The following is a 6708-nucleotide window of genomic DNA, read 5'->3' as shown; positions in this document are numbered from 1 at the left end:
GTGGAAGGAGCCCTGGGCTGGTTTGCAGCAACGCTGGGCCGCAGGCTGGACTAACTCTGCCACTCGATGCTGTGTGGCCTCAGTTCACTTCCACACCCTCTCTGGCCTCTGATTCCTCACTCAACGAGAGGCTTGGACCATCTAGGAGATTAAAAAAAAAACACTATTTCAAAATTTTTTTAGTAGTGATGCTTTTAAATGAAAGAGCCTTACCCAGAATCTCAGTATATGTGTAATGGAATCCTTCCTCAACTACAGCTCGAAAAAGCAGGGGGAAGATGTCATCTCTGGGAGCTGTTACACAGATTTGACGCTGAGCCAAGGACTCCTGCCTGCTGTTTGTGACTCATAGCATGGCTACACTACCTTCAGCCGGTGGCACCAGCTCAAGGGAGACAGACGTGGGGCCTGGCTCCTAGGCTGTGTGGCCTCAGGCAAGCCTTCAACCTCTCTGAGCCTCCATTTCCTCTTGGGTGCAGTGAGGGTAGTCGCTCTTGCAGGACTGGTATGACAGCTGCCTCAGTGGCGACAGGCTCAGCAAGGTTCCTGGCACACAGCAAGTGCCCAGTGCACGTTACCTCTTTTTACGCCAAACCATTTCCAGTTCCAGTTGTTCCACTGGGCGTCATCGACTTGAGTTAACGTCCTTCCTCAGCCTCTGTCATCTTGGCAGAGCCACATAACCGTGCTGAGCTGCAGCTCCCCCCTCTGTAGTAGGGAGCTGGGGAAACACCACCTTCCAGCTGATGGTTGCAGGGAGGGCTCGGTGAGTACGGTGAGTGGTCTCAGCATTCTGAACCGTGGGGATAGCCATCAGGAGCCTAAGTCTTGATTCACTCACGCGCACCCATTCGTCCACTCCCAAACACCTGCCATGTGTGCGAGGGGGGCCCCCGGAGAGGGAGGCACGGAGAGTCAGGGGCCAAGGAGACGAAGCTCCAGCCTACACACTTCTCTTCCACGGTGCAGTTGCGGAGCCAGGGCTCCTGTCTCTGGGCTCGAACACAGCACCTCACTTCGTACTGAATTGTGCAGAGAGCCCAAGCAGCTGGCAGCCAGGGATAAGTGAGCTTTGGCACCAAAGGGCATGGAAACCTTGCAGCATCTTCTAGAGATGCCTAGCAGGAACAGCGGGGGACACACCAGGGCCAGGCAGTTCAGGGTTGAAGACATTTGAGACGTGCCTGTGGGCTGGCCACATTTCCAGCCTCAGAGCACAAGCCCCAAAGTAGCCTGGCCATTCCTGGGTCAAGAGCAGGGCTGGGCAGGGCACGTCCCCCAGATGAGGGCCTGGGAGGAGGGCTGGAATGCCCAGCGCCTTTACAGCTGGGGCCACGACAAGGAAGCCTCTTCCAGATGTTTCCCGTCATTCCCGTCCGGCCAACCTCCTCACCTGGAGAAGGGAACTCAGACGGGGACGCCATGTTGTACACACGGCTAGAGATGCGTGGAGGAGACCCATTCAGAGAGTGGGGCTGCGTTCAAGAAACCAGAGCTGCCACACTTGAAGACAATGTGCAGAGAGCCAAGACTCTGGCCTTCAGAGACTTGAAGACGCTCTCGTGGGTGAAGGACTTTGATCATTAGTTTTGTCCTTGGAGACACCAAAGGTTAGGATCAGTGAGATGCCAAGAAGAGCGGGTTTCCAATGAATTTTTCCCATTTCTGAACAAAGCACTTTCTCTGGTTATAAAGTTTAAGCATGCTCATTACAAAATCTTTGGAAAAATAAATAGGGGAAAATAAAAACAATTGGGATCCCACAGTTCAGAGCTAACCCCTGACGACTAGGCACTGGTTGGCAGAGCTAACCACTGCTGACGTCCATCCGGTCGACCGGTCTCCAGAGGCTGGTGATCCTGGGGTCGGAGGGGGCACGGGATTTGGGGTGCTGGTGTATCAGGCAGCTATTGCTGTCACGCTGCACGACAAACAAGCTCGGACTTCACTGGCTTCCCATGATAAGCATTTCCTTCTCCCTCCGGCCTGCAGGCTGGCTGAGAAGTGGACGATTTCGGTGGACGTATGCTTCGGGTTGGGTCCTTATCTGCCTCACGTGGCTCATTCCTCTGGAACCAGGGGCTTCCCGAGGCTCGTGACTAAGCTCATGGTGGCAGAGCCCCACTGCACAAGGATGTCTTAAGCCTCCGCCTGAGTCATAAACCTCTACCACCCTATCAGCCAAAGGCAGTCACGTGGCCAATACAAAGAGGGGGTGCTGAATACTCTGCCCACCATGAGCCTCTGGCGAGAATGTGGATGCGGATGGCACCACAGGGGGGTGGGGACCTGGGACCACTAGTCCAGTCTCCCCTGCCCGGTGGGTCTAATGCTTCCCCACTCCTCCCCAGGGTCAGGCTCCTCCCACCTGGAAGCACCGCTTTAATGTGGTTCTCTCTTCTCTTTTATACAGATAATTTTTACCAAATTGGGTGTAGAGTCTACTTTTTTATTTTTAAAATTTTTAGAGTAAGTCTGTAAGGATTTTGAATCATGTCAGCCCACTTTGGTTCGCGTCCCCGCCCCACTGCCCTACACATCTCTTCATTCAAACAGTATCAACGTGATAGAGCAGAGACTGTAAAGCAACGAAATGGGACTCGACTTACTTCAGCCGAGCCATCCTAGGTAGACGACTGGCTGTTTTAACTTCTGCTTACATTTTTTAAAATTTTATTTTTCAATCACAGTTGACATTCAATATTATCTTATATTAGTTTCAGGTGTACAACATTTATGTAATTTCAAAGTGATCCCCCGCCACAAGGCTGTTTTGTAACTACCAATTTGTACTTTTTCATAGTCTACTTCTTAAAATTTCCCCCCTTTTTTCACTTAGTTTACATCCTATTTTTCCTTATGTTAAATATTTTTGGGCTTCTAATTTATGGTTGCAGAACTATCATTTCTTGAACTCTTCCTCTGAGATATCTAGGTTGTTTCCAGTTTGGCTACTATAAACCACACTGTGGCGGACACCTTTGAGCCGCCTTGTTGCATCTGCACCAAACGTCTCTTGCTTTTGCTGGTGGGCTCCAGGCCCCACCTCCCTCTGATGTCCTTTTGGGGGACCTGCGCCTTTCTTTCAGTCCATGAAGCTCACGTGGCACACACCACTGGCCCCAGGGGAATGGCCTCCAGCCAGGGAAGGTAGTCTGCCTCCCTAAAACTCAAACAAAAATTTGAGCCAGGCCTGGCCAGTCAGAGCACGGAATCCCTCCTAGTGACAGAGATTGGTTAGAATGGATGTGGTAGCCTAGGCCTGGCCAATCAGGAATTTGTTTAAAGGGAGGCACGTGACCCAAGATGATCCAATCAGCATGAACTCTGGGACTTGCCCTGGACTTACTGGGAAGAGACACCGTCTTTTCCTCTGACTTTATTTATTAGAGGTGCTATCGTTTACACTGAGCCTGAGAATAAAATCAATGTATAGAGAGCAGAGCCCAGAGACAAAGACAGACCGGATTCTGTTGACAACGAGCTCCTGAATTAACTGTGTGTGAGGCCAGGGTCCTGGCCTTTCAATTTTAAAACCCAAAGCAGCCCTGGTTGGTGTGGCTCATTGGATTTAGCGGAGACCTGGGCTTAGGGTTGGGGTACCATGCGAGGCAACCCATGCATATCGAGGTCTCTCTCCCTCTCTTTCTCCCTCCCTTCCCCTCTCTCTAAAAATTAATAAAATCTTTTTAAAAAAAATCCAATGCCTTCTCTTTTTGGCTTCAGCCCAGCTGAGCTGGGCATTCTGCCATTCGGAACCAAACAGCTCTGGTTTTACGAACTTAAATTTCTTGACCTAGAATTACTGAGCCAAAGACAGAAACAGTGTTGAACCCTCCAGAGACCTCTTATCAAATTGCTTTCCAGAGAGTTTATTCGCAGAGGGTATCGCAGGGTCGGAGAGCCTCAGTTATGAGCAGTAGTGTTTTCGCTTAAACATTTGAGATGGGCAGAAATTACATGGTTTAGTTTTATTTTTAGGGGGCTGAAATGCCTCTCCTGTTTATAGGCTATTTTTACTTACGTTGATTTGCTGAATATGAACAATTCATGTCAAAACTGTTTCCTTTTTCCAATTTCTCAACGTGTCCCCCCAGTTTCTTGTCTTTAAGTATTTTTGTGTGTTCTGAGGTGGATGTATTTTTAATGTTTTTGTGGTCATGTTTTCAGGTGTCACTTCTGTTGCTTTTGTGCTTCCAAAGTCCTTCCCGACTGAAGACCACGCAAATGTGAACTGGGTTTTCTCCTTTTTCATGTTTAGACACTATTTCTCACCCTGTTGCTTGGAGACACATCTGCATCAGAACCACCTGGGACCTTGTTCGATTTAGGTTGATGGCTCGTCAGGGCCACTGGCACACCAGGTGTCTTCTGATCATCCTGCTTCCCAAGGAGCGTGACAACCCATCTAAACTTGACCTACAGATGCACAACAGGTGCACAGCAGGCGGATGGCAGGAGACAGGGGGACAGCCTGCTCTCCACAGAGCCCTGGCCGGCAAAGCTACAAAGCTGCGATCCAGGCCCTGGGCCCATAAGGGGCTGTTACAGCCAACACCTTGCAGGGGGTTAGATAGTCCGATGGAGTGGGGGCGGCCCTCTCAGAAGGCAGGCCCAGCCCCACCGTGCAGATGGGGGCCGGGAGCCCAGGCAGGGCAGATGTGCTCCGGGTGGCTCAGACCCCCGGTTTAGGTGTTGAGGGTTAGCCGTGACTCTGAAGCAGCGGTTCTCGAAGTGTGGTGCTGGGACCGGCAGCATCAGCATCACCTGGGATCTTGCTGGGTCCAAAGCCCCTGGGGCGGGGCCGCACTCTGTGCCGTGATGAGCCTTCCTGATGGGAGAAGACTCTTCCTGTTCGAACAATCACTGGCCTAACATGTACCCACGGTACGGGGAGGTTGATGGGATGCTTAGATCTCCCTGGAAAGCGGAGGTTGTGGGGAGAGAGGACCGAGGGAGTATGAACTAACGTGAGAGGGTCTCTGCAATGGGCTGAATGTTCATGCCCCCCCGCCCCAGCTTATTCCCTGGAATCCTTACCCCCGATGTGCCCTGGGGGCCTTTGGCAGGTGGCTGGTCCTGAGGGCTCTACTCTCATGAATGGGACTAGTGCCCTTACAAAAGGGCCTGAAAGAGCTCCCTCGCCCCTCGCACCGGGAGAGGACACAGCAGGAGGGCAGTCATCTGTGAGCGAGGAAGCGAGCTCTCACCAGACACGGGACCTGCTGGTGCCTTGGTCTTGGACTCCCAGCCTCCAGAACCGTGAGAGATGCACGTCTGTTGTGTAAACCGCTCCGTCCACCGTCTTTTGTTACAGCAGCACGAACGCACTAAGACATCCTTGTGTGTGACTGGAGGCCAAACCTCGTGGCCTGGCCTTTGGGACCCCACGGGGGTCTCCCAGCCCACCTTCTCGGACTGCCTGTCAGGGTCTTCGTCCTGAGGCCAAACTGGAAGTCCTTCCCCCGGCATTTCCTCCCCTTTCTTCCTCCCTCCCCCACTTCCTCCTTTCGAAACCTGACTCAAGCTGAGATGTCCTCTTTGCCACAAAGGCCGGTGAGACCAGAAACTCAGAACAATGCTGCCTCCTCAGATCGCCTTTGTTTCCGCTGCTCTTAAGACCCGGCCACAGCCCGGCTGGGGTGGCTCAGGGGACTGAGACCCGGCCTGACAACCGAAAGCTTCCAGTTTGATCCCCAGTGAGGGTGCATGCCTGGGTTGTGACATTGCACCCTGCCTTTCTCCCTCCCTTCCCCTCTCTTTAAAAAAAAAACACATGACCACACCCAGCCATCTTTATTACATTTAGCTCCCTAATTAACTCGGTGGCCAAGTCCTGCTCCCCCTGCGAGCCTCCCGTTCCCCTCTCCCACCGCCACCTGGGTACCGCGGACCCTCGGTGTTAGCTCACTGAGTAGCAGCACCTTTTCCAAAACATCGCTCGGAAAGTTAATTTGCTGACTCAGCACGGTTTGCCGTTCAAATGTTGCTCTTAGCTCTGAACTTTTACCTGTAGGAATTAACATGAGCAGACCTCCAGCGATGAATGCTTTTCACCACTGCGGCGGTTGCTAGGATGCTTCTACCCCAGGGACACAATAAAACCAAACCAGTGCTTTCCACGCAGACTAAGCTTGTCCAACCTTGACCTAGAACATCAGCCTGGAGAGGGGACTCCCTTACACACCCTCCCCCCTGATTGTACAGGTGGGAAAACCAGCCTGCAAGGGGCTCCACCTTGCCGGGGCTCCCCTAAGAATAGCATTCACTCCAGGCGCTCTGGGACCCTCCGAGGTGTGGGCAGAAGGCTTTGGCTTGGCGGTCTGCTTCTGGGGCCAGTGATGAAATGCTCCTACAAATTCAGTGCTCCCCATCTGCTGTGTGCAAGGCAAGCTCCTGTGCATCCTGCAGCCCCGGTGGCTCATTACGAGAGTTCCTGTGCCTCAGACATTCCCTACAGCCAGGCAGCCATCCGAAGCGCCTGGGTCTCAGAGGAACCCGCCGATGACAGAAAGGGAGGCCCAGCTCCCTAGTGGCAGGTCTCCAACTAGGACTTCCCGCCTGGCAGCTGCCTCCAACTCAGGAACCCCTCTTTCTTACCCGTGGGCCCAGACAGAGCTCACCTTAATCCCCGCCAATCCCCCATTGTGGGGGGCGGCACCCCCCACCCTCTCACTGCCCCCGGGCTGGCTCCCACCCACCCAGGGG

Source organism: Phyllostomus discolor, chromosome 1, assembly GCF_004126475.2.
Source record: "Phyllostomus discolor isolate MPI-MPIP mPhyDis1 chromosome 1, mPhyDis1.pri.v3, whole genome shotgun sequence".
Classification (NCBI taxonomy): domain Eukaryota; kingdom Metazoa; phylum Chordata; class Mammalia; order Chiroptera; family Phyllostomidae; genus Phyllostomus; species Phyllostomus discolor.
This window is presented reverse-complemented; position numbering follows the sequence as displayed.